A 19,117-nucleotide genomic window follows, 5' to 3' on the forward strand; every position below is an offset into this window, starting at 1 on the left:
ATAACAAATTTCATTCAAAGTAATTCACGGTATACACTGGCGAGAAACCAGTGAGGGATGATAGGTGTGAATAAAAAAGCAGGTCAGTTAGCCCATCGTGATGATCTAGAATTTAGCACGATGGTTTTCGGGGTAAACCGCGTGGAGATCGACCTGTCAGGGTATATTGCTAGCAATTGGACTAGCAGTCCGCATTTCTAACAATCCCTTCCCCCCTGTAGGCGACAGTTACCACTTTCCATCAGGTTCCCATTCAGCTTGTTTACAATCCCATTTTGTATAAAAAATGTTACTGAAAACTAGTGGAGGTCACGAAATCAAAAAAAATTGTCTATAAAAATAATTATGAAAAAATTTTTTAGCTAATTATGGTCATCATGTTTTTTTTTTTTTTTATTTTGTCTTTATATACTTAGCACTTTCAAAATTAAAATAACGAACTTCATTTGTAGAAAACTTTTATAGATAGTGTGTTTTTACAGAAATGCTTTACCAATAACAGGTCTACTTCTTTATCCGTGTGTGCTTAAATAGGGTTGCTATAATATGCATTTATTACTCAATATATGGGAGAAATTATATTTTAAAAATAAATTTAAACATATAAAATTATTTGAATAACCAAAATAAACAGTGTATAATAATTTATAATTACGCTTATATTTACTGATTTATAGACTAAATATGTTGTGGTTATTAAATATATGTATATTAATTTATAAACAATACATACACATGTATATTTATATTAATCAGAAATTTAGATCCCAATTAAAATTAAAAAATTGACCTTCTATAATAATAAATAATTCAATTATTTGCAACACTGCGAAAATTGTTTGTTATGTTCTTATTTAAAAAAAAACTAAAAATCTATTTAACTAACTGTTGGGGCATTTCTCACATTCGATGCTATATCTATATAATCTAAGATAAAAATAGATGCGCCAAAAGTATGAACATATATAATATGTTGCAAAAGATAAATTATAACAATTCAGATTTAATATGAATGTGCCTTTATATCTCGAGTGTTTTATTTCCACATCTTATCCATGCCCAAAGAAACACTCGGGAAGTAACGATACCCATAAAATGTGTTATTTTTGACTCTGTATAAATAGGATTTGAAGGGGATAAAGTATGATGCGCCATCTAGTGAAGATTTTCTTACACGGCTGTACACATAGAGTGAACTTTTATACCATATTTAATTGTACATAAACACATATACATATGTATACATAATATGGATAGAAGATGCTCTTTAAGTTTATTCTTAAAAATATTTAGTAATTGACTCTCACGTGTAGAGATGGGAAGAGAATTTCACTCTCTAATAGCAAGGATGGTAAAGGATCCAGTATAATATACGTAGAAGAGTGAAAAGGAATTTTGAAGGTAAGAGACTTTGTCGAACGACAGAAGACACCATGGGAAACTAGGAAATCAATTCGTTTTTCCCTCGCCCTCCATTAGTAGCCTCTTAAGACACCTACGGGAAAGTAAGGGGTAGCCTATTCTATACCGACCACACACCACCACACGACCATTTTTCTTTTTTTTTTTATGAGTATTCTTATTTAATTGAAAAGGATACATCATCATATATAAGCATGCACGCGTCCATGCATTTTCGACAGTCTTTTAATATCATTAGTCCATCTAGAAAGAAAACGCCCCAAGCTGCATCGTCCTGTACGCGACCTCCACTCCAAGACCTTTCTTCCCCATTTTCCGTCGCTGTCTTGACAAATATGGCCGACACACTGCCACTTGTACTGACAGACTATGAAAGCTATATCAGTCACTTCAATTCTCCATCATCCCATACATACATCCGTTAGTCGTAATAACATGATTGAGAAGTAAAATCAAAAGTTATGTCTGTCATTAGAACTTTAAACAAACTTGAAAAAATTATAATACCCTCAATTTGGTAATTCGGATACAAAGTCCAACTACTACTACTTTTAATTTGTGTGTAAGTGTCGCCATCTATTGTCAAATGTTTCTAAGCTGTCTTTTTAGTGAATGACAATCATGTTTAAATGACGTGAACATTTTAAAAATCGGTTTTGGCTGGGATTTGATTTTAAGAGCCCCAGTCTGCAGTCAAACGTTATCCAACAAAGCTGGTGCCGATATACAAAATCGTAAAAATGGTAGAACGGTTTGCAATACTATATAATTCACATAACCGCAGTGATGATTCAAAAAGCATACGCTAGTGTTTGTGGTTTGAAGTGTTAAATTCCGCGTGGGCGCGATCCATTCTATTCCGAACGTTTCTGGCATTTATTTGGTTTAATGGAATAATTTATTTACCATTATGAAAAGAAGTGCAAACATTAAACTAAACAGGAAGCCAGAACTCTTACGTAATATTAAACGTAATGCTAAAGTTTTATAAATGTTTCATTCGATCTTTAAAATAAGATGGAATTTTGTAATTTATTATAAAATCAGCACAAAAGCACTAATGACTTCGCGTCACAGTCGCTCATGACTAAGGATTACGAATTGATTTCGAAACTAGTCGAGCTTTTTTCAATTCAATTACACGTAAATTAAACCGGTGACTAATAATTACATTAAAATATAATGTGTGTTTACGAAAGTTTTACTTCTCAAATATCACTTTATTAATCTTTTTTAAGCATTCCGTCACCCGAATCCAAATTCAAGGACAAGAACAGCCTTAACTACTGTACCGCTAACCATAAAAAACCTAATCACGAACAAACGCAAACAGACAAACAATGTTCTGTAAATATATTAAATAGAAAATTGTTTTAATTTAGAACGCGGAATTACGTAGCTCTACAATAAGCGGTTTTCAGATTTTCAAAGAAAAACACCTGTCGTTCGTTACATCTAAATTTAATATTTTAAAGAGAAAATAATTTATTTTTTTGTATTTTTGTTTGTATTGGGTAAACTCAAAAACTACTTACCGATTCAAAAAATCCTTCACCTGTAGTGAACTTAAGCCGTAACTTAAGGTCCTGACAAAGAATGAGCCATCCCTTCCTTTCCCGTAGGTGTCATAAGAGGCGACTAAGGGAACTTAATAGTCGAAGATTATGCACCATCGTCCCTCTTAAAGTAGCACCAAAGCCTAACTGCGGTTGCTAACCTGCCTGCCAAGCGTAGCAACTACTGACAAAATTCCCTAATGGGGAGGCCTATGTTCAGCAGTGGATAGTTAAAGGCTGATATGATAATGGTGACGACGACGATGATAATAAAGTTTTTTTTTACAACGAGTATGCGGCTCACCTGATGGTAAGTGACTACCGCCGCCCATGATCACCCACAACACCAGCGGCATTGCAGGTGTTCTGCCGGCTTTTAAAAAGGAATATACTCTTTTCTTGAAGGTTATGTTGTCGTATCGGTTCGGAAATACTGCTGCTGAAAGTTGATTCCAAAGAATGGTTGTGCGTGGAAGAAAGTGCCTTGAAAAACACACGGTGGAAGACCGCCACTCGTCCAGATGATTGGGATGAAACTTTAGTTTGTGGCGGGTTGTACGGTGGTGAAAATCAGAAGCAGGTATCGATCCGAACAATTCCTCAGTACATTATCGACGGGCAATATAAGCTATATTTTTTTTGTTTACTCGTATTCGTACGCAGCCGGGGTGGGTCATTGATAATTAATATAAGATCAAACTAAAAATAAATCCTATCTATTTTTAAATTGTGTCTAATATTAATTTTCATAAATCCAAAATTGACAACACTTACTACATTCTAAACCACGCAATAAATTTTAATACTAGAGATGAATAATAATTTATATCTATATATTGAATTCTGATAGACATTGCGATATTGCCCATACCAGTCTGATATCTACAATTATTTGACGAATGTTTAAGAGAAAATAATCTTTGACCATGTATAGCCTCGCTGCTGCAACGTTTATTAAAGCATTCAATAATAATAATAAAAACATAATAATGACATTGCTGTCACTCTAATAGAAAATATAAAAAAGCCTCATAATATTGTCCGATATGTGTGCTCGCGCCACTGCACAAGCTCATAAAAATATATAAACTAAAAAAAAAAAAAAAAATGCCTAAACGCAAACGCGAAGAATCGAAAGAGGAACGTTGGTCAAGAAAAATGCGCGCGCAAGCTATATTAAAACACAGTGTCGTAATACTAAGCGTATTACATATATATATATGAAGATGATGTACATATCGAAGGTGATTATTATCACAAATTTATAAAATATATAATTCTTCGAGATATAATTTTTTTAATCCCGTTGTATTCTTCGGGATCAATTATGATCGTTGGCATATTTTGCACGATCGAACTTACCCACATATTGTTTTATTTTATTTTTTTTCCTTGACTAAAATTCGTTATTGAGTTTATTATAAATAAATTATTACAATGAATATTACTTAATATCATTGTTAGTGAAGGCGTAGTGTGTTAAATTAAAAGAAATCCTAGTGAATTTGATTAATGGTAACATTCGTTTGAACATTGTGTATTATGGAGAAACTGAATTGTTTAATGTGTGTAATATTTCAAGCGAACAGCAAGAAATTTTCTCGGATGTGTGTGTCCTCTGGTGTGGAAGTACCCTTAACTGTAACTGAGAATAATGAGGCAGTCGCAGTATGTTCTGACTCGGAATTATTACAAGCCTTAGGAGAAAATGAATCGGAAATTACTGAATATGGTGATGAAATATATAAAGATATAGCAACAAGGTTCCAAAAAATTTTAATAGAGGGCTTAAGAAAGGAAAATAGAGAAGAACTTATAAAGAAATATCTGTTTCCCAAAAATTTACCGTTCTGAAAGGCACCCACTCTAAACCCAGAGGTCCATGCTATGCTTCCTGAGCCTTGTCGTCTCCGCGATAAACGTTTGATTTGTAAACAAGATCAGCTGACGTGCACTATCAGCCCTAGGAAACATGACGGCTCTTTTAAAGAAAGACCCTGTTATATAAAGTTATTCGCATATTGAGCGATACGGGAAAACTTATCGCCGACTCCCACTACACAGAAACAGACACCCGTTGATCGTCATCATATCCATTAGTAGACAAATCTTTGGCCGATACTTTTAAAAACCGGAGAGAGATATTTTTATTCGGAGAGAGTTTATCTGAAGTAGTGAAGGAATCTCGAGGAAAAGAATGTCAATTAAGGTTGCCATCTTCTTCCATTTCTGGTTTAAACTTCTGTAGGGGCCCATCGGCTCGACCACGTCTGTGTCAGTCAAACCAACTCGCAACAACGAGCCGGTGGGCACAAAGCTTCATATGCGAATCGGCGACGTGTAGTCGCCGCACCGGCGCCACACAGTCGCCGTCCGCAACCACCGCCGCCGCCGCCCGCGCTTTGGCGCCAACCAGTATACAAGCCGCGACCAGCAGCCGATCGGTCGCGGAATTAAATAAAGAATCTCAGGTATATGCAGGTCTTGAAATATTTTTTACACGCTTGGCGTTCAATTACTAGCGATAACTTTATTTTAAATTCTATTCAAGGATATTCAATTCCATTTATTACTATACCAGAACAGAGTCCAAGTGAATATCCAAAACGTATTTTTTGTTCTAATGAAAATTCTTAAAAACAAATTCAACATTTGATAAAATTAGGGGCCATACAAAAATGCAATCCTGTTAAGGGACAATATTTATCTGACATATTTTTAGTGCCAAAGAGTGACACCAAGGTTTATATTGCTTAAAAAATTAAATAAATATGTTCGTGTCGAACATTTTAAGATGGAAGATATTAGGACGGCGACAAAACTAATAACTGAAGGGTCTTTTATGGCCAATATTGATTTGCAGGATGCTTATTTTTTAGTCCCAATCCATGCTAGCCATAAAAAATATTTACGATTTTATTTTGAAGGTCTATACGAATTCACTGCAATGTTTGGATTATGTTCCGCGCCTCTCATATTTACAAAAATTTTACAGTCCCGTTATGACTCACTTAAACGCTGTGGTTTTAAATCAGTACGCTATTTGGATTATATACTTTTACTAGGAGACTCGGAAGCGATTTGTTTGAATAATATAAGTAATACTAAAGAATGTCTTACAAGCTTAGGTTTTGTAATAAATTATAAAAAGAGTAGTTTGAAAACAAGTACTTTGTACTTTCCTGAGAGATTATGTTCTCGATTCCAAGTCGATGACTTTGCAATTACCCGATCGAAAAGGAAATAGTATACTCAAAAATTTAGAGATGTTACTCACTACTAAATCTATACGCATTCGAGAATTTGCGCGAGCCATTCTCTTTTTTAGGTACAAGCCCTGCCATTTCCTATGGATGGCTACATACGAAGTCACTAGAAAGAGCTAAATATATGGCACTTCAGCGTAATGCAGATAATTACAATGCTTTTAGCTATTTTCCAAATAAATTGCACGATGATTTGATATGGTGGAAAAATCATATTCTAATATAGTAATCGTATTAGACAACATAAATATGAAATGGAACTATTTGTACAGTGTTGTGACAGGATGGGGTGCCGTGTGTCACAATGTGGACGAGCTGGTGGTTTGTGGTCGCATTGAGCGTACTAACCACATAAATATATAGAATTACTAGCCGTTTATCTCGGACTGAAATGATATCACAAAAAAAGATTGTGATATTATTTTGCGTGTCGACAATACAACAGCGATCTCGTACATTAATAGGATGGGCGGAGTCAATCCTGCAATCATATTGCAAATATAATATTAAAATGTGACAAAAAAGAATATTCATTTTTGCCCTTCATATATTAAATCTACTTTAAATACTGAAGCCGATAGAGAATCACGAGGAACCTAAATATTGATACTGAATGGAATTAGCGTCATATGCATTTTCAGAAATAGTATATACATTTGGTAAACAGATATTGATACCTTTTTGATTTGTTAATACGTAAATCTTTTAGAGTACATATCGTGGAAAAGAGATACCCGTGCTTATAATATTGACGCTTTTACTTTGGACTGGTCTACTTATTTCTTCTATCTTATCTTTCGTTATAATATAGGCTAAACAAAATTATACATGATAGAGCTACAGGCATAGTGGTTGTACCACAATGGCCATCACAGCCTTGCGTTTCCCGCCTTTTTAAATCAAATCTGTAACAAACCTGTAACTTTTAGACCTAATAAATATCTCCATCTCTACTTTCAGTTCAGTTCACCCGCTACATGGTCAACTTTTCTTGGTAGCGAGTGTTATCCGGGAAGGATTTTCCAAGCAATACCAAAAGCAGTTAAATGTTATGATCTCTTCCTTGTCTCGGAATACTATATCGCAGTATAATTCTGTCTAAGAAAATGGTGGGAATATTGTAATCAGAATCATTGTGATTTTTATGAAGTTAATCTCAGTTCCCTGCTAATTTTTTTGACAGAATGTTTCCAATCAGGGTCATCCTACGGAACCTTAAATAATCATAGATCTGCTATTTCCTTAATTTCTAGTAATAATATTGGTCATGATGAAAAGATAAAACGTTTTTCCGTATTTTCAAATTGAAACCCGTTTTCCCCCGTTATATTGTTACGTGGGATACTAACATTGTACTTAATCATTTGGCCAATCTCTCAGTTCTTCGATTAATTTAGAAATGTTAAGCAAAAAACTAGTGATGCTGTTAGCTTTGCTGGGACAAAGAACGCAAACATTGTCATTGATAAAAATTTCAAACATTACTTATTACAATGACCGCATAGTTATCTATATCAGATTTAATTAAAACTTCAGGTATTGGTCGTCGCCAACCTTCATTGAATCTACCGTTTTTTAATTCTAGACCTTATTTGCTCTCAGATGCCACACTTAAGTTTTATGTAGCATCAACTTCTTTTGTAAGACCTAATGATGTGGACCATTTAATTTTAACTAGTAGGAAACCATATAAAGCCGTCTCATCTCAGACGTTAGGGCGTTGGATAAAACTAACTCTTCAAGAGAGTGGCATTGATACTTCCATATTTGGTGCCCAATGGTGGCTAGTTGACCTCTGCCGCTTCATTGTGCAAACCTAAGTGTCGATGTCATTTTAAGGTTGCTGGTTGGTCTGACCAATCAGCAGTATTTCCATTTCTATAATAGGCCAATTATTGATACCACTTCTAACTTATTGATTAATTAGATAATGAACCATGTTTTTCAGTTTATTTAGGATATAATAAAGAAATGTACACAGATTAAATTTTGTTTTTTACTTTTTATTTATTTTTAATTTATTTAATTCTTTTGCAACATTGATAAAAACCTCTGAACATCTACATAATAAAGATAAAATAGTAAAGAAGTCAGAATAATTAAATGATCAAATATAAAAAAGTTCGATCAAAATAATCTTGATTTCGTTGAAGAGATTTATGTGTCCCACCTCTGCTTATAAAACCCAAATTAATATCAATGTTGCTAGCAGTTACTACTTATGCTCTAAATAGAATGCGCGGTCGGAATGTGTCGGCATAGGAGAGTGACAGCAATGCGCGCATTATTATGTTTTTATTCCTACCCTCTGAATGCTTGTGCGAAGGGTTGCAGCGTAGCGAGGCTACTATATATATATAAAATATTTCAACGAAGTCAAGATGTTTTTGATCGAACTTAAATAAAATATATAATTTTATCATTTAAGTATATTCATTACGAGCGTGTTCTTCTTTTTAATATTATACATTGGATAACCAATATCTAATATATCTTTTTTTTTATACAACTTAGCTGACAGCCCACCTGATGGAAAGTGGTAACCGTCGCCTATAGACATGAGCAGTACCATGGACATAACAGAGTATACTGTTACGCCCATGATACCTTCCATGCGTTGCCATTCTTGAGGACTCAATCAATCAATCGATCATCTTTATTCATATACATCTGTTACAGATTCTTATGATTCGTCATTTTATAATTATAATAATTACTATATAAAATAATATTGATTTAAAAAAAAATTACAATAATTACATTTACAATACAATTCACATTAATACAAAATTCAAATCCACGCAGTTCTGTCATTTAAATAGTCATTTAATTTCTCATTCTCTTCTCTTCTCATTTCTCAATTTATTGACTCAGATGTTATTCCTCTGTACCCTCTAAATTCACGCCATATCCCACCCTTCAAACCGACACACAGTCATGCAAACATAACTGCTTAACGGTAGAAACACGAATGGGACAGAGGTACCCAAGCAATCGACTTTTGTACAAAGTCTCCCTCTAGTCTAGTATTGTACCAATATATATTTAGATATTATAACTACAATATATAAATATTGCTGTATATTACCCACCCTTATTTAATATAGATTTCACTTATCATTTATATATTGTTTTCGAACTATTTATGTGTACAAATACGAGTACATCCTAATTTTACTTTTATATAAATATTATATATAAACTTAATGTTTTCTAATTAAAAAAATAACCCAGTTTATGGGATACGTTGGCTTTATGTTTTATAAGAGACGGGAATTAAATTAAGTTCAGTCTAGAGATGTGTCAACTCGACTTACTAACTAGAGTTAACTCTAGTTGTGCTAAATTCGAGTTAACTCGAGTTGCATTCTCCGTAACTCGTGTTTGGTTTGGCGGTAAATTAATGATTAAATCAGTAATAACTCTAATGAGAAAGGTATAAATTATAAATTGTGAACTATAAATACATTTTTATTTCAATCCGACCTACGAAATCTAACAGAGAGTTGTATGGAAGAACAAGTATATAAAAATGTAATTTATAACAAATCATTCACTCGGTTTCTTCCTGCTAACTCGAGTTGTGTAACTCGAATTCATTTCCGAATCTGAATTTAAATTCTAGTTTATACGAGTCATATTTTTTCCGTGTAATCGTAACTATGTAATCGTGATGTAACCTGGTCGAAACGTCAAAATAATTCAGATAAATTATTTTACCCAAATGATCACCTTTATTCCCGTCTCTTATAAAACATAAAACATGCAGTGTATGTTTAAAAGAAGTTTAAAAGTTAAAATTACGCTGTCTTATCCTCAAGAAAGTGATACTTGAAAATAATGTACCATACGAAATCAAAGCATATCGCCAGTATACTGTAGTTGATAGTCGAATAACTAACTCCCTCGGTTAGCCATATTGCGTGCGGTTTGCAATCAAATGGCCACAGTCCAACTCATTTTACAAATGAAGCACCCGAAGTATGTCCACCCGCTCGTATACCGCTTGTAATTACATGACTCAAAACGCAGATATAGATATACATGTATAGACGACACAAGTATCTTTTATATATATACATTAATTATAAAAATTAAAATGTACTTCAAAACTATTTTAAGCATTTCAATGTTACATCACTATGGTACTTATGTATATCGTACAGTGTAATATTATTCTCAAATTGAGATTTCAACACAAAGCAAAAATACAAAACACATCAATAGCTAAAATAGGTTTACGATACGTTTGGCGTTTTAATGAATAAGTGAGTAACTGTATTAACACACAAAATAATTTAAAACACTATTTAAACAAAATTTAATAAAACTCTTTCTAAGTAATAAAGTATTATGTAGTCGGTGTATATTCATGTGCACTATTAAGTTTGTCAAAATCCATACATAATTTGACGTAATAAAATTTATTACTTTAAAAATGTTTTTTTTTTTTATACCACAAACGTGGCGAATAACAATACAGCCCGCCTGATGGTAAACGGTCACTGTAGCCTATGGACACCTGCTACACTAGGGGTGTCACGTGCGCATTGCTGACCCTAAAGAAACCTTAATATACCCCTTTGAAGAACCCCATACTGTAATCTCTAAAGAAAACCTCGGCAGGAAGCTCATTCCAAAGCTCGAGCATTCGTGGAAGAATTTTTTTGTGAAACCACACTGTAGGTGAAAAATATTTATATTAAAAACGTTTCATATTTTTAATAAGATAAACTTTCTTTTGCGTATACATAACCAAGATATTAAACAAACAAAATCTCCATTTGAAAAATTTTGTAAGTGGAATAAACAGAAAACAATAAAGAGATTTTCAAAAATATTGCTAGATTTGACAGACTAAAAGAAAGAAAGAAGAAAGAAAACATTTATTGCCAACAACAAAAAGAGTTACATTAATTTATCTATTAATAAAATATCAAAACAATTTAATTGCTATAGCGCTGATAAACTGAACAACTGATGTTCAGTTGTTCAGTTTCTCAAAATAAAGAGTTTAATTTTCTTCATTAGTACACTCGTACGAAACCGGAGGGGCAGGGGGGAGGGACGCAACCAGCTTGAAATACCATTACCCTGCTATGTTTATCGTTCCATTAAATCGTAGCTTTTAGTTAAATCATTAATGTAACTACTGTTTGTGTTTAATTAGCATAATTTAAAATATTATACATTGTTTGTAATGAGTCACAGAGGACTCTGTCACACAGAAGTTGTGTAAATGAGAAATTATATAAACACTGGGTCGTTATAATGAGAATATGTAATAGCGAAATTAAGGGTGGAGTTTATAGTTACTAAAAATAGGTATTGAGAACCTTCAGGCGTTTTGGACTATGATTTTTTTTAATACATGATAATGGAATGGTAACTCCGTCTCCGTTATCGGTATACACTGACGGGGCACCAGTAACGGATGATTGGTGAGGATAAAAAGACAAGTCAGTAAGCCCATCGTGACTAATTCAATGATAAAAAATTATTATTATTAAGTGCTTTATATTATTCTCAATTTCGTGTATAATATAGTATATGTCATACATGTGTAAGTATATTTATTATTCATATATATTTATTCGTTTATATATGTAATTTTAGTATGTATCTATATCAATAATATAGTAATACCGCATTCTAGTATTCTGACACCAGTGACTGGAGATATTGTTGAGGATGAAAAGAATGCTTTTAGCATTAGCCCATGTACACATATTCATACTAATGAATAAATAAATTAATTAATTAATCATGATGATTTCTAGCAAAACCGCGTGAAGGTCAACCTGACAGGATTTATTACTAACAATGGGACTGGTAGTCCGCCTTGCTAACATTGGACTATGTTATGGATTGCCTAAGTACTCTTTTTAATTTGGCCCTTTCGATACTTTCAAACATCACTCGTCCAATAAACTTTTATACTGGGGTTGTTTCAAAAATTTTGGATAATATTCACATTATATAACAGAGATTTTGAACAAACGTTGTCTACATAATGTATGTATTCACTGTGGGTGCCTCTGCCCCACACGTGCTCCTATTACCAAACAGTTCTGCTTGCAAGGTTATGTTTCAATTTAAAGTATGATTGGATTATGCAGCAGATTATGGAGCAGTGAAATTACAAGGCATGGAGATATAAAATCCTATTCAAAAAAGGGCAACACAAAAAGCCTTAAGGCTTCCTGAATGTCCTATGACTTAATGGCGTCTAAACGCTACAATATTTTGTGATATCCTTAGATTATATAGATACGAGTGTCTCCATACAAATGTTTCGAGAAAAACGGGTCAATTTTTTCATACAATCTTGCACGATAAATAGTCATGAGTGATTCTTTTATAACTTCCATATTTATTTTGTCTCATAATTTCTACGCCTTTTTAATACGTAAACATTCATTATATTTATTAAATAACACGCCAAGATACATTTTATGCGCAAGTATATAGAATACTGATAAAAAAGAGTCAGCTAATTTGACAATTACCTGACAAAAAGTTGACCCGTTTTTGAGGCTCGATGCTCTATTTAAATAATCTAAGGTGATATCTAGGTTTTTTTTTTTAATGATGAGTGAAAATTGAATGGTAATGCCGCCTGCGGTATCATTATACTAGTGAAAGATAATAGGTGAGGATGAAAACAGGTCAGTTGGCCCATCATGGCGAATTTAATAATTCAAGAATTAACCACTATGATTTTAAAAGGGAACCACGTGGAAGTCGACCTGATGGATATATTTTAGACCCCTCTAACAATCTCATTGCCTCCCTCGTTACCATGTTGTTCATATTTTAATGTAATAACTACCAGTTTAACTTACATAGAATTAGATCGAGAAAGCTCGACTAGTTACGGGATCAATTTGTGATCCTTAATAATGAGCGGCTGTAAGTGAGCGCCGTGACTCGAGCGCGAGATATAGACATAAATATCTTGTTCATGTTAATATGCGGAGAATATTGTTTTTCATCAAATTAGCTATCAGCTTATTTGTCATTCAGCTGCATTATCATCATCATCATCATCATCAGCCGTTATCTGTATACTGCGGAATATTCAGCAGCACATTTAGAGGGAACACTAACTTACATTTTACAAACCATTATAAACTTTGAACAAATATCTCATTCAAATATAAATTAATAATAAACTCTATAAAATATTCAACTTACAACTCTAAGCTATAAATTCTAGATCAAATACATTCTGAACGCAAACTATATAAACATTTCATTGACGCCTCATAAAAGCATTTTAAAGTTCGAGATTTCAAACTGGATCGGAAAATGCCCTTTCCCAGTAAATATAGGTATCCTTTTCTTGGTCTCGATTTAACAAATTCTCTTGTTGTAATAAAAGTTTTTTTTTTTATACCACGAATGTGAAAATATGAAGGACTCTTTTCTTCATCACCAAGTTACAATTTTATTATATCAACAAGATAGTAAGATTTTTTAAGGATTATTTTTAAAGCTTATGTTCATTTTTATTCAATGTCTATACAAAACAGCAGATTAATTAAATATCCAATTGTTTAACACAGTCTTAACACGAAACACAGCGAACTGCAGCTCACAAGCCCGTAATGACGGTGCGGGAGGGGGTGGAGATAGAGATAACGGTGACCGGAGACACTGGTTTTGTCAGAGATGAGTAACTGTATTTCGTGTAGTTATCGTTGATTATGAAGGACTCTCTTCTTTACTGCTGTTCTCTTCGGAGTTGTCCAACACAGTCTAACACGCAAAGCTCATTGTACCTTCTTTCAATAATTTGTCTTTTTGAAGTTAGGATGACGACTAATTTCTATTGCTTCACGAATCTTTTGAGGAATAAACAGCTTTTCTCTCTACCAGAGGTCAATGCATACTCCGTCATAGTTGAATTGTCCATGCTCACTTTCTTCATAGAGCGGATATGTTCGACCAGCCTTGTGGATACGTTTCTCCTTGTCTCACCTACGTAACATTTACCACAATTACACGTAGACACTAAGGACTCCCAGATAAAAACACAATTCATTAATCTCCCGTACTTATATAGACATTTTTAAATGGTTCTGAATAATCGTTCTAAGTTACTGATCCCTGTTTACCCTTGGGAAATTTTCTAGACCTCGGTTACTTGCAATAATTAATTAAACTAATGGAGCGTCTACGTATACTACAAACGGTAGTACATTAGTTATATGGGTCGATTTAGTTGAATAAATTATTATAATGTAAAGATCTACAATATCTATCTATAGTAGATGGTTAACGTTTTTTATTAGATAAACCATTAAATTATTTGCCATTCCATCTTGAATAAAAAAGCTTTTTTTACCACGAAGGTGGCAAATAAACATATGGCCCGTCTGATGGCAATGAAGTTGACCAAAGAGTCAATAATCATGTGAAATTTATTTCTTTATTGCATTCTTATGTTACAATGATCTTACATGAATCCTTTTGAGTGTAGCAATGTTTCATATATTTATTTAATTTATTTATATATTTTTATATACTCCTTTTTCTGATATTAAGTCCTATTACTACATAAACAAATACACACATTAATAAGCCTGAACTTGCAAAAGTATAAGTTGCCATAACATAATCAAATATTCATCATAATCATCATATTAGCCGATAGCTGTCCAAAGCTGAACATGGTCCTCTACCAAAAGGAGGAGTTTTATCAATAATTACCATGCCTGGCAGGCAGTTAGGCTTTGGTGATGTTTTAAAAGAGACACTGCTGCCCATCCCTCAATCAATAAGTTCCTTTAGTCGCCTCTTACGACAGCCTATAGAAAGGAAAGTGAAGCCCATTCTATACCGGGACCACACGGCAGATAATAATAATAATAAAATATTATCTAAATATAATTAATTATATTTTTTCTGTAATTAAGGTTCTCTAGGTACAAGAATAAGTAAAAAAATCCTTATTTTTGTGGTACAGATTAACGCAATATTACTTGATATAGTAATTGTAAATGCAGAAAATTGGTGAACATAAATAGCTCAGAACTGTTACTAATGATGGTCATAGGCTTATTTAAGGATAGGTGAGGGAGAACGTCGTGTTCCCTCATATTTATTTTAAATAAGAATTTCATACCAAATACGTTATTGCATTTGAACGTAAGCGCTGAGTGCAGTTAAGTAGTACAGCAAAGAAACTGAAACGATATTATTTCCTGAGTCGATGTTGATATTATAAGTACACTTTAGAGCTATATTTTCTAATGCAAGCTATATTATTGTTATATTACTAAATAAGCTTCTAGACCATATCGTGAGATTACAGATGTACTAACTTTTATCCGCGACTTCGTCTACGACACCGGGGTATGTTGACTAATAGGAATAAAAACTATAGCTATAGTATATGTCCTTCAAAATGCCATACAGTTCGTGTATAACATATTTCATAGTGATTGATTAAGACGTTAAGGCATAAGGCAGAAACAAACAAACAAATTGACTTTCTGATTAATATAATGTAAATAGATAATCAAATATCTAAAAAACAAATGTCGACTTTTACTGCTTGCTTAAATATTCAATGTCTTATTAGGATATATGTATGTAAATCTTATCCTGTATCTCTTATTCATAATAACTTCAAACATTTAATAAACCTATTTTAACTATTAAAGTATTTCCTTCTTTTCTTGCACTAATTTGTAGAAGGGAGGGGAAGAGGGATTATTAGCAATGAGCTTTAAAATTCGCATTGCTATTTAAAATATTAGAATAACAGTTTCCCCTGGAAATCGTCGTACTTAGTTTTTGATGAACACACCACGATGGGCCTACTTATCTGCTACAACTTAACCATTCACTGGTTCACCGCCAGTGAATACCAATAACGTAGGCGGGATTAACATTTAATTTTCGTAAAATAAAAAAATTGGGGAAAAGGATGGTTAGGTTATAGAGTATAGGATCTAATAGCAATAATACTAGCAATATATTCTGTTAGTACCTCCACGTCATTCATGACTAATTCTTGTCACGATGAAAAACCGACCTGTTTTCATCCCCACTTATTGCCCTTTACTGGTGCACTATCAGCGTATACCGATAGCCTATATGTTATTCCATTTTCCTCCATTAAAAAAATATCAATTTGTAAGAAAGAGATATAACACTTAATGAAATAGATTTTATTTTAACAATTAACCCATTTTAACTATAGAAAGTTTTCATTATGATGAATATGAGGGTAAAATTATAATATTACTATATAATAATAAATCAATAAAATATTAACACTAGAAATACTAAATTAATATAGTAATATAAAGAACTAATTACAATTATATTTTGACCAACCTATTCCTAAATCTATTAATTGAATATTGAACACCTAGATTAAAAATAAATCAAACCAATGAAAAAATATCTGAATTTTTAGTGTTAAAAAAAAGACAGTCACGAATCAATTTAACGAAATATTTCTTGGCAAAAATAGCTTAAAAAATCGTGCAAAACTTATTTCAAACCTATCTGACGTAAATACCTAATCCAATTAAGTTTTACTCATAATGGGGCTCTAGATTGCAAAATACAGAAGAATGTATTTCGTATGAATTTCAATTTGAAATTACGAGAATTATTGTATCGATAACTTGTTTCTGGTATTATTTATTGCCGTCTATTATTATTTAAGTCAACCTTTGCTAGAATTCGCCATTACTTTCAGTTCAATGATGATTTTCAATTACTGGCAAGTGATCGTCATATTTCAACAACTTTTGAATTCAAAGAAATTCCATGTAATCTAAAAGCGGCGGAGACTTATCAGAATTATCAATTATTTTCAAGTATCAAATATTTATAAAACATATAAATACTTCTCTCTGTTTATATAGGTATTTTATACTTTTTCGATCATTTATCATGATATATAAATACATACACATGTCACGCCTATCTCCCATTAGGGTAGATAGAAACAATGGAATGTCAACTGCTTCATTATTATCATATTAGCTGTGAAGTATCCCTTAAGGAACATAGGTCTACCCAAAGACTTCTTAAAATATAAAGATAAGCAACGTTCCCGAGCCACCTGTATCCACTGACTTGCTGCAATGCATTTGAGGTCGTCGCTCCATCTAGTTGGAATTGTCCTGCACTGGGCTTGTCAGTATGGGATCGCCACTCAAGAAACTTTCTTCCCCATTCGTTGTCGAATCTTCGAACTATATGACCAGCCCGTTGCCACTTCAGCTTGTTTATCCTTCGAACTATGTCGATCGCTTTTGTTCTTCTGCGAATATTCTCATTTCAGATTCTACCATGTTAAGAAACTCCAAACATAGCCCTCTTCATTACTCGCTGAGTACCTTATAACTTCTTCATACAGGCAAGTTTGTAGTAACTTTATACTTTATTAAACAAATATGGAAATAATTATTGAATTAAACATAAATATGGAAAAATATCTACACGAGATAAACTAATTACAAATCATCTTAGAGCCTCAGAACACTAACGACATGTAATATTTTTAATCTGTATCAATTCCCACTATTGTTAAAAGAACTGGATAAGATAAATACCAAGATAAAAAATAATAAAAATTTTGTTTATAGGTCCCAAAAAAAATACTAAGTAAAGTAGGTCACTACAAAACACAGCTAAGATGTTACTATACATCGAAAATCGGGTGATTAAATATTTAAATGGCAACTTAACTACAAAGGAGACTGATTTTGCAGATTAATCTGCTCATAAATAATCACAAACAGTTTTATTACTAGTACTGTTTGAACTAGACGTGCAAAGGACTTAATTAATTCTCTTTAATTTCGCTATTAACGATGCTCATGTTGCAGTTGTTCAAGTAATATTGAGTTATCTCGTACTTCGGTTCAATTATTCTTCCAAAATTACGTTTAAATACTTTAAAATAATTTATTGTTACTTGTTTTGTGCTTCAGAAGACATCATAGACTGTTTGTCAATATTAAAAAATATAGCTTTATTTAATACCATTCGAATAGATTAAGCATAAACCTCCAAAAAGAACTTACCATACTTTTATCTGCAAACAAAAAATACAGACGAATTGAAAATCGACTTTTTGAACTCGATTTAATAATTATCAATGAAGTCGTATAATAAATTGATAAAGAAATTGTACACGTCTGTTTTAAAAACAAGGACTCAACCCTGATTCAAGTGCAAATAAAAATTTATTCTCTGAGCCTATTGTTATCTTGCAAAATGAATCCCAATATGTTTATGGTTGTAAGTCCCTCCAGTCTTTCGAAATGTTCACAATAATGTTGAAATAATTCTCCGTTGAAATTTAAAAGATGTATCTAGTAAACAATAAATACCAGAGGGAGACTTTGTACAAAAGTCAATTGCTTGGGTACCTCTGTCCTATTCGTGTTTTTACCGTGAAAGTTGTGTTTAATGGCTGTGTTTCGTTTGAAGGGTGGGATATGGCGTGAATTTACTGGGTACAGAGGAATAACATCTGAATCCTCAGGAATGGCAACGCATGGGGGGTATCATGGGCGAAACAGTATACTCTATTATGTCCATGATACTGCTCATGTCTATAGGCGACGATTACCACTTTCCATCAGGTGGGCCGTCAGCTTATTTGCCATTCTAAGTTGTATAAAAAAAATCTTGAAAATTGTAAATCTCTAAGAATTATTTTTTTATAGAACTCTATACATAAACTAGCATACGGCCCGCCTGATGGTAAACTGGGTTACCGTAGCCTATGGATGCCTGTAACACCAAGAATGTCACACGCGCTTTGTCGGCCTTTAAAAAACTTTAATACGCTTTTTGTAAAAAACTCATGATGTAGTCTCTGGAAAAATCCTCGGC

General features: G+C 32.9%; 1 protein-coding gene and 1 pseudogene across 3 annotated transcripts in view; one reads left to right on the forward strand and one right to left on the reverse strand.

The window, feature by feature from the left end:
- The window catches only part of LOC113511665 (cardioacceleratory peptide receptor-like), a 157,976-nt gene that overhangs the window by 125,863 nt on the left and 12,996 nt on the right, over positions 1-19,117 (reverse strand). The window lies entirely within an intron of this gene.
- Positions 4,521-5,435, forward strand: LOC128201207 (uncharacterized; annotated as a pseudogene).

The sequence above is a fragment of the Galleria mellonella genome, unplaced genomic scaffold (assembly GCF_026898425.1).
Source record: "Galleria mellonella isolate WM207_F2 unplaced genomic scaffold, CSIRO_AGI_GalMel_v1 utg117, whole genome shotgun sequence".
Taxonomy (NCBI): Eukaryota; Metazoa; Arthropoda; class Insecta; order Lepidoptera; family Pyralidae; genus Galleria; species Galleria mellonella.